This window comes from Camelus dromedarius, chromosome 25 (assembly GCF_036321535.1).
Source record: "Camelus dromedarius isolate mCamDro1 chromosome 25, mCamDro1.pat, whole genome shotgun sequence".
Taxonomy (NCBI): Eukaryota; Metazoa; Chordata; class Mammalia; order Artiodactyla; family Camelidae; genus Camelus; species Camelus dromedarius.
The window spans coordinates 6517051-6527695 of NC_087460.1; positions in this window are offsets into that span (position 1 = coordinate 6517051).

Here is a 10645-nt window from a genome sequence, read left to right on the forward strand (position 1 = left end):
GCGGTCTGGGGACAGGAGACGTGGGGCGGGGTGGCTGTGGCGAGAGGGCTCACGTGGGGTCAGGGGTGTGGGCCCCGCACCCCGCTGCCCAGGCGTCCCCGGCCGAGGGTCAGTGCTGCTGGGCAGCGTGCCCGCGTGTTGGTGGAAGGTGTGTGATTTGCTCCTCCGCAGGTAACTGCCTCGTCACTGCTCTACAGGTTTCTCAGAGCCGAAGGTGGAAGGCTGCCTCCATCCGCATCCGGGGGGTGGAGGGGGACGAGCTCATGAAAATGCAGGAGCCCCAGCGTTGCCCGAGTCAGCTGACTCAGAGCCTCTGGGTAGGCGTCTGCACTTAAAACCAGCTCCCCGTGACTGACGTCGGAGAGGCGTTGCTCCGCTGCCTGGCTCTGCAAGACCTGCTCTCCATCACGTCTTGGTCAGTAAGAGGCCACCATCTCCCAGAGCAGCAGATGGCGCCTTGATAAGGCTCCCGGGGTCAGAAAGGCTTGGGGTCTTCCTTTGACCATGGGAGAGTCTTCAGTCAGCAGCCAGCATGTGGGTGGGCGGTGAGGATGTCAGGTAAAACAGTGACAAATGAGTGGAAATTCCTTTCTTGAAGAACCTGAGTAACTGTCACTAACCGTCTAATCTCTTTCCGATCTGTGTCCTCAAGGGGTGGCTTCCCCTGTAGAGTTTCATGGGATATACAGAAATGGCAGAAAAGGAGTAGGGGGGCCTAAGCGATCCCTGGCAGGGTTTCACCCCCCACCACACCTGCCCAGATGGAGAGGATTGAGAGGGGTGAGAGGGAGGTGAGGCCCAGGTGCAGCGAGAGCCACACGCAGGAAGGACAGGAAGCTCTAAGGAATTCTGATGTTGACACCAGGGCATTGAAAATGGACCCCTGTCCCTACTGACAAAAATACTGGGGCATTGATTCTGATAAAGCCAAACGGAAGCTGTATTTGAATTAAGATATGAACTATGTTTAGAAGCTGAAGACTTGCCCCCACTGCCTACCAGTGCGATTGGATGAATGTCTAAAAGAAAAGAGACGTGGCAGGTCCCAGCCCTCTGTACACCTGGGAAACAGCAGTGTGGGGACCACAGAAATGCCTTGAATTGAGAGGCTCTGTCTTTGCCAGGAGGCCTTTGCTTGTTTCAGCCCTACTAGATTTTCCTGGTGGAGAAAACTTACCCTTGGATGGGACCTTACATACCATTTTAGGCCAGCCCTCTGACTTGATAGGTCTGTAAAGTTGAAACCACTTAGTTCAGAGGAAGAGGCAGGCTGGATGTGTCAGTGCTGAGTTAGGCAGCATGCCCTTCCCTGGATGTCAGCGTCAGCACCATTCCCCTGTTTCCTGCCAGTCAAGCTAAAGCTCAGTACCCTCGGCCCTTTGTGAGTCAAACCTGAACTAAAAGCAGTTTAGGAAATGTCCTTTCATGAACTGGGTCCCATGCCCCATGGAAGAGTGACTGACATCCTAATGCTTCTTTCTGGGGACCAGTCTTGAATAATGCATCAAGTAAGCCCATTCTCTTGGAGGCCAGTATGACTAAAGAGATGAGTGAGTCCTTAGTTTTTACTGTATATTCTGCTAGAAAGATTTGCTAGAAAGATCTCAGATACAGCTGTCCAGTTAGCACACATCTAGCTTTGCCAGGTCGTCTTGACTTAGGCTCATTGTCCTGATTGATTTATTAATGGTTCCTTATCTCGCTATCACACGTTCCCCAAAGGACAAAATAGTACATGGTCACTCTTACACTTAGTATGAAAAAGGAAGCTTATTGCCACCGCTGAGAGAGAGTCTGTGCCGTCCTGGTACCCAGCCCGAGCCCCGGCATGGCTCGCACCCGGCATGGGTGGAGACCAGAAGAAGACCAGCAGACGCTAATGCTTTATTCCATTTTCCTCCCCAATGCAGAACCGTTTTCTTCCTTTAAAGCATTGTGCACTTAAAAAACAAAGTTTGTAGACTGTATTGTGAAATCAGAAATAAGATGGCAAAAGAACTAAACAAACCGTGGCTGAATGGTGAATAGTGGTAAGCAGGCAGACAGGTGCAGTGCCTCGCACAACTCCAGGGGGCTCCCTGCCGTGGTTGTGTGACTGGCTCTCCCCAGAGCTGGCTGGTGCCCGAGGCCTCTGCCTTGTTGTGTTTGCCCATTGGACCTAATATTATCAGTTACTGCCAGTTGCCATGGAACTTGAGAAATAAACTTGCATTTATGAAGCACACAATTCTACATTGTATTTGTGTCCTGAACCACCCAATGTAATAGATGCAGTATGATTGTGAGGTTTTGTGTGTCAGTTGGGGGGTGGGGCCGTGTACACTGGCCTGTGGATACAGCGCCAAGTTAGCTGTCATCACAAATCAGGCACTTCTGGAAAATAAGTTAGTTGATGAACTGACTCCATCCTCTTTTTTACTGTATACAAAGCTGGTTACTCTTTCTAGCTGTATTTCCTTTGGGAGATATTTTGACTCTTGACAGATTTGAATAAGCTCCAAGCATTCCTCTTCGTTTCATTGTGTTTTTGCTGCATGAAACCACCAGTTATTTTCAGAGACTGGTCCACTTCGTCCTCGAGTGGCTCTGAGTCCGGCTGGTCCCTTGCAGGGCAGCGCCGAGTCACTGCTTCCTTCCTCATCCCACCCGTGTTTACCTGGCTGTTACGGCGCAGGGCCGCTCCAGATGACTCAAGGCTCCAGACCTTGTTTTTCTCGTGCTTCCAACGCCCCAGCCCCCAAACAAAAAACATTTAGAGTCCTTGTCCCCAGAGCTGCAAGACCTGGTCAGTCTGTTTGCCCTGTTGTGTCCTAGACCTGTATTTGTTTTACTTTCATTCTTCCAGTTAAAGGGCACTTTGTATTTTGTAAACACAGACGACCAGACGGTTTTCAAAGGTTGAAGTAACAGGAAGTGATGCCCCCTGGAAGGAGTCCAGTGTCCTTTCCACCTGCCGCCGTGCAGGGGTGCACGCACTTCAGCAGTGACAAACACAGCACCCTAGTCGCTCTCTGGGAGTCTAGTCAACAGTCTGGACCTCTGTTTGGACAGTTCTATTTTCAACGCTGCAGTGTATTTATTTCAGGTCCTCGGGGCTTCCGTTTAGAGGTGTTTAGCAGCAAAAACTTGCCTAACGGGGTGCTGAGCCCTTGGATGGGGGGTGGAGACCCATCCTCTGTCACACGTCTCTCCGGCTCACAGTGTCCTGATCTCATCCCATCAAAGTGTAGTGACTGTTTCCTTTGGATTCAGAGAGTTAAGTAGAATTAAGCCACGTTTTAGGTGCTAACGTTGGCTAACTCCCCACGTCCTTTCGGGCCTCGGCTCAGCTGCCCTCTCGGGCTACGCCGGGCACCAGCTCATCAGTATTTCAACCCCCTCCGCCCCCTCACCGCTCCCACCCATTCCCACCTGGCTCGGCTTTTGTGCTGTTTGCTGAGCGCTGGTCACCCTCCGCCGTTTTCTCAGATTGAGTGTCTGCTCTCCACCAACACAGAAACTGTTATTTTGTTCACTGGTTTACACCAACTGGTCACAACAGGGCCTGGCCTAGAGATGATGCTTGAAAATATCGGGAAAGAATTACAGCTTCTGATAGGACTGAAGGTTTCAGTTCCAGGACTAAGGAACTAAGAACTAAATTATCCATAAAAGCACAAGTTACAGAAGGGCCACTCCAGGAACTCTGGGAAACCTCAGACCTTACTAGAGAGACGGTCTGCAGACAGGACCTAAGACTGGACTCCTAGCTCTGTCACTGAACTAGCTCTGCGACATGGGCCAGTTTACTTTCTGTGTAAAGGAAATTCTGAGCTTCCAGTCAGATATGATAATGACATCATAGGCTGTGCATATTGAATAAATCCTTTGCAAACTATTAAACAGCATGATTGCCTGTTGGGCATAAGTTTTGTTTAAAACTAAAAATGGCAGTGATCTGGGGTGGCTGGCAGGAATAATCTAGGGTTTCATCTTTTTATTCGTCAGTAATATTGGGCAGTATTTCATTTTTTTCACTCATCTGTAATACTGGCAGGGCAAATGAATATTGGCAAATGCAGGGTACACCATGAGTCAGGGGAAATGAGTCAGGCGTACGTTGAGCTGCGTGTCTCTAAAGCCAGCTCTCAGACTCGATGGGAAATACAGCCAAGACGGGGAGGGCTCTCTCCCTTCTGGATAAACTGTCCTCGAGGACTGTCTTTTCTGGATGGCGGTGGCTGCTGTTTATCTTCCAAGATGATCCTTTTCCATCAGCAGCAGGTAAAACCCAGACGCAGGACCGAGTAGCTGGAACATTTTTCAGTCTTACCAGGCTAGAATCAACATGAATCTTTTTAAAAATCCTTTTTTTTTTTTTTTTTGCTAAACAATTATAAAATGTCCAGACATAGATTCATCGTGCTGCACACACATGAACAAATCTAACTCCCACCCATTAGTGCTTATACCACCCAAGCAGAATGAACTGGCTAAAGCACTGTGTTCAGGGGAGGATGCCCACGGCCCCGGTGTCCCGCATCCCAGGAGTGCCTTCCCCTCCTGCATGCACGATTTGGGTGCATCACTTCCACTCAACCCATCAAACCACAGAGACAAAACAGACAACATACGTTCGCCTTTTACAGACCCTTCCCAACTCCATTGCTTTATTTAATCCTTACGACAAAATCATGGAGCCATTATCCAACATTTGCAGATGAGGAAACACTGCCAAAGGGTTTGTGTCCAATGGATCTGCATTAAGCAAGCTTGGTCACCCTTCTCTGTTTCTTATCTATAAATTAGAAGTCTTGCCAACTCCAGCTGTGGGTGTTGAGCAACTGAGATAAAGCTTCAAGCATAGCTGTGACTCTGTATCCTGGATAAGTGTTCCCTTTCTAATTTTTAATGAGGAAATATGCTCAGATGGTGAGAGCATCGATGCATGGTTTTATTCCTAGTAATCAACAGAGCTGGGACCCAGCTCCTGTCACTTCCATTTCCATGCACTTTCCCTTTTATTGATTTACAGGCATGGGGCATGGTTCCTTCCTAAAGATGTGTGTTAGGAGAATGAGGAAAATTTTCTAAGAACAAGAAGAAGTGAATCAAAATGCCATCAAGCTCCTTAAAAAATTAAAAATAGACTTACCGTATGATCCAGCAATCCCACTCCTGGGCATATATCCAGAGGGAACTCTAATTTGAAAAGACACATGCACCCCAATGTTCATAGCAGCAAAATTTACAACAGCCAAGATATGGAAGCAACGTCCATCGACAAATGACTGGATTAAAAAAGCTGTGGTGTATTTATACAATGGAATATTACTCAGCCATAAAAAAGAATAAAATAATCCCATTTGCAGCAACATGGATGGACCTGAAGATCATCATACTAAGTGAAGTTAAGGCAGGAAGAAAAAGAAAAATACCATATGATATCACTAATATATGGAATCTTAAAAAAAATGACACAAATGAACTTATTTACAAGGCAGAAACAGACTCACAGACCTAGAACATAAACTTATGGTTACCACGGGGGAAAGGAGGGCGGTGGAGGGATAAATTGGGAGTTCAGGATTTGCAGATACTAACTACTGTATATAAAATAAACAACACAATCCCACTGTATAGCACAGGGAACAATATTCAATACTTTATAATAGCCTATAATAAAAAAGATTATGAAAATGAATATATATGTATAACTAAATCATTATGCTGTACACCAGAAATTAACACAGCATTGGGCACTGACTAGACTTCAATAAAAAAAAAAAAGCCACCAAGGAGGATGGGGTTGTGTGAGGAAACCAATGATTCTCAAATTTAAGAGTGCATCCAAATTTGGAGGGCTGGTTAAAAGACTTTCAGGGGCCCCACCCCTAAGAGTTTCTAATTCTGTAGGTGTAGAGTGGGGCTAGAATTTGCATTTCTAAGAAATTCTCAGCTTATGCAGAAGCTACTGGTTCAAGGATCACACTTTGAGGAACCCTGTAGTAGAAAATAAATATCTGAACACTCCTTATCTGAATAAAACACGCCCCACACCCTCAGTGAATTAGCAGGTTGTGTGATATGACTGAGCAATATTTCTGTGAGATGCATGAAGTCACCAGCATCCAATTCGTCTGGATGGGTGGTTAAATACGGGAGATTTCTACTCATCACTTCAAATTTAGTAATGTGAATTTCTGAGCGGTTTAAACAAGATTTTATGCATACAGATCGAATCTTGGGAACCAGTAGGTAAAGTGTTATACTTGCTAAACAATTTAGTCATGTCCACAGTAAGATGTATCTAGGCTTGAAAAGGAATGAAAACCTGGAGACCATCATTTGGGATTTTATTTTTAATTTTGGTAGAACAGATTTATTGGGGCCTACTCAAGAAAAACTTTGGGTTTCTTTTATTTAATCTATCATTAAAAACTTGGATAATACTGGTTTGTTGTCATCTGCATATGACTGCTATATTGGGGGGTTATTCTTAAACAAAAAGAACCTGGGTTTTTAGAACCACGTGCAATTAAGATCACCATACCACCCACTGAATGGGTTTAAATCACGTGGTGTTTCCGATCCCGGCTACTTTGGCATCCGTGGTGAGCTTTTATAAACCACTGATACCAGGGCCCCACTTCAGCATCACTCCTGGAGAGGACATAGGGGAGGGTCTGGGCATTTTTGCTTTTTACAAACTCCTCAAGCCATGCCTGTAGCCAGGGTCCTGAATGACTCAGCAGGATGCTCTATGTCTAACAAACTCATTGGTACCGGTAGCTCTGGAAACAGGAGCTTCTCTCTCTCTTTTTTTTAAATTGAAGTATAGTCAGTTACAATGTGTCCATGTCTGGTGTAAGCATAGTGTTTCAGTCATGCATGTACATACGTACATTCGCTTTCATACTCTTTTTCATTACAGATCAGTACAAGATAGTGAATAGGAGCTTCTCTTCTGAATGTGCTTCATTTTCCTAGTAAGTAACAGATGTAGAATAATTCTTGGCAGGTTGATATTTCCTTCTGCAACAGTTCTTGCAGTGCTGCAGAATCTAAGACACTCCCAATCCATGAATGCGATTTCCGCTGCAGACAGCGGAGACGCTAGCATGAGAGGCTCTGGTAGAGGCTCTTGCACATCTTCAAGGAAATAAGCCACCCGTCTTCTGTCCGCAGTGACTCTGATGCTATTTTGATCTGACTGAACGACTTTGACGAGCTAACTTGCAAGACAGCCCCTAAGCTAGGTTTCTGAAACAATTATGTTCATTGCACTTACGGCCACAAGGTGGCGGGCTAGACCCATTTAATAACTGTAGCTTGACTTGCCGCTGGATCATTTTCCCGTTTGTCACCAATACAAGAATGGATCACCTTTCCATAAACAAAGACCACAGACTCTTAGGACCAGATGGAACTACGTGATCATCTTGTTCATGGTCAACTTTTAAAAAATCCTCTCCCAAAGCAGGGAGATGCATTACCCATCTTAAATTGTTATTCTGACTTTCTAGTGTCTCTTTCAGAATCTAGATAAAATACTAACACTCATCTCAGACACATGGAAATGCCTCTGTTCAAAGAATTAACAGTGATGCATATCTAAGAATGCAGTTACAGACACACCTTGGAAATACTGCAGGTTCGGTTCCAGACCACAGCAATAAAGGAAATATTGCAATAAACAAATCACATGAATTTTTTGGTTTCCCGGTGCAGATAAAAGTTATGTTTACAGTACGCTGTAGTCTATTAAGTATGGAGTAGCATTTTATCTAAAACAATGTATATACTTTAATTAAAAATAATTTATTGGTAAAACATGCTAACCATCATCTGAGCCTTCAGCGAGTCGTAATCTTTACAGTAATAACATCAAAGATGTACTAATCACAGATCACATCATAAATATAATAATACTAACTTCATCTATTAACTCATGACATGTGGCAAATTGTGATATTTTAATTCAATCATTCCCTTTTCATTTATAGGCTGAAACTTTTCCATAAATAGTAAATTTACCACATCCATAATTAAGTTAATCTGTGTTACAGTTTATATAGAAAATCCTTTACTGAAGAAATATTCTTTTTTTAATTAGTTTTTTAACTAACAAGTAAGCTCAATAAGGGAGAGATTTTTACTTTTATAAAAAAAAATAATAATTTCAGACTTCCAGAAAAAGCTGTGAAAAGTTGTATAAGGGATTAGTGGCTAACCTTAACCCAGAACCCTCAAATGTTAACTGGACAAGTTACACAGGTCAGGGAGACTTTATTCAAAACTATTGCAGAAGGGGAGTGATAGTGAATTCAGCTCCAGGGGAAACAGAAGAGGGGAGAGTTTTTACGAGCTGGGGTGAGCTGGGGAAAATACTGGAGGATGTTAGGAGAGGGTTGGTCAATGTGTTAGCCCATCCGTGTTTGCTGATCGGCACTTACTGAATTAGGCTCCCACCCTCCTAACAGAGACACTGGAAAATAAAGACACTATCTTTCTTGATGATTACACGTCAAAGAAATGGCTCCCAGGTCCTTGAGAAAGACATTCTTGGGCTGTCAAACTGGCAAGAGGCTGGGAGAAGAATTACATCTCAGGGGGCAGAACAAGAAATTTACAGTTGCAAGTTTTCTAAGGTAAATGTTTTAAGAAAAGGGAGATCAGGGGCCAATAGTGTGGAAGAAACCTGTATAAGGTCTAGTTGAGCTGAAGGGAGCTTTAAGTCTGCCTTTGTCACTGTGTGTATGTTATATATGCACACACGAAAACTTTTATATATATATATATAATATATATGGTGTATATATATAATATATACGGTATTATACATATTACACATATAATACATATATATAATTGTTTTCCCTGTACTATTTAAAGTAAGCTGCAGGCATGATGTGCCCCTTATTCCTAAATATTTGTGTGCATTTTTCTAAAAACCTACTTATATCTGGAAGTTCTTGTTGCATGTTTGAAAGCCTGACGTCATAATGTGAGTGGCTGACTGTTGCTGGTCATTCCACCCCTCTTGTTGAACTGGAGACACTGCTCTGGGAACAGGCTACAATGCTGCCTTATTGTTCTTGCTCAGTTTTTCACTAAGGAGAAGGATGTCCCTCCTCCAGCTTCTAGTCCAATGAGAGCAATGAGAGAAAATGGGAGAAAAGTGCTGATTTTAATTTCTCGTTCAACTCTCCATTTTGATTTGTCTTCTGAAATCTTGGCATTTGGATTGTCAGTGCTGCACTCATTTTCTTGTACTGGTGGGGAATAAATGAGCAATTTTATATTTTACAATGATTAACACAATTATCCACGAATGTTAACTGAAATGCATTACAGGAAGCCATTTTCACTTGCCCAACCTCAAGTTTAGTTTTGAGCAAGGACATGTGTTCAATACTGTCTCTCCCCCAAAATCTAAAGCAATTATCCATTACACTGTCTAGTTGTTAATGAATAATTTACTCAAATGAAAATGAGTAAATAAGAAACAATGTGAAAGATCTGGATACTTTTATTTTCCTTGAGTTTCAAAGAAAGGAGAGAAAAGGAAACAAACATGTGAACATACCATCAGGGAGCAACTTGAGGACTGGGAACTGGAAATCAGTCCTCCGATTAGGAACTGCTCATCGGGCTCAAGGACCTACAAGCCACCACTTATAACCAAGACACCCACTCACATACAATCTGTCGGTTTATGAGGCTTCAAGCCCTTGAAGTCAGAAATAAATTAAGTCACTACTTGGCAGATACATGTGGTTTGACCATAACAACATATACACTAGAGATCTCGGATGGGAGAATTTGGCCCTAGAAAATTTTCTACCAGTTTCCATCAAAGCCATAAGGCTCTGTCAATAATGTTCTATTGATTAGACAATTTTGCTCAGCATGATAACTTAGTGAATAAATTTAATTGTATCCACTAAGTTACATATATTATAATATGACTCTGTGAGAATATTCTTACAAAAAAGGTAGTGGCTTTTTAAATATTTATATATATTTTAGATAAAATAACTCATTTCTTAATGATAATTTCAGTTAAAGAGGAATGGCTCATGCTAAGTGTAGTCCAGCCATGATCTACTTACGTCGCTGAATTCCGAGTGGCAGGACGTGGAAGCTGATTGTCCAGTTAGTGGCTCCTCTCAGAACGGTCACAGCATCTCTCCTGCGTTGCGTGATTAGTAAAGGTGGTCACAGGCCCTCCCGTATTCAGTGAAGTAGAGAAACAGACTCCACCCAGCAACGGGGATTTGCAAGGTTACGTTGCAGCGGAGCGACGACGAGAGATGCTGCCGCAGCTGTCTTTGGGAGGCACGACTGGCCCCTTGCTCCGCTGCTCCGGTTTTGGTCTTCACCGTTTCATAACCACAAACTTCCAATGAGTCTTTTCATCTTTTTTGCACTTCCCAGTTAGATATCAACCCTTTCCAAAATGGTTTTGTCCTTCAAAATCCACTGCAATAACTTTAATTAAGACAATCGGTGACATACATCACTAGATTCAGAGAGAAGTTTGAAAAATTTCAATAGGATAGTCGCCTTATGTACGCAGTATCCCAGATGGTCCCAATTTTCTCAAGACAATCCAGGCATATGCCTGTTAAAACGACCTACTACAATACCCTTTTGTTTTAGA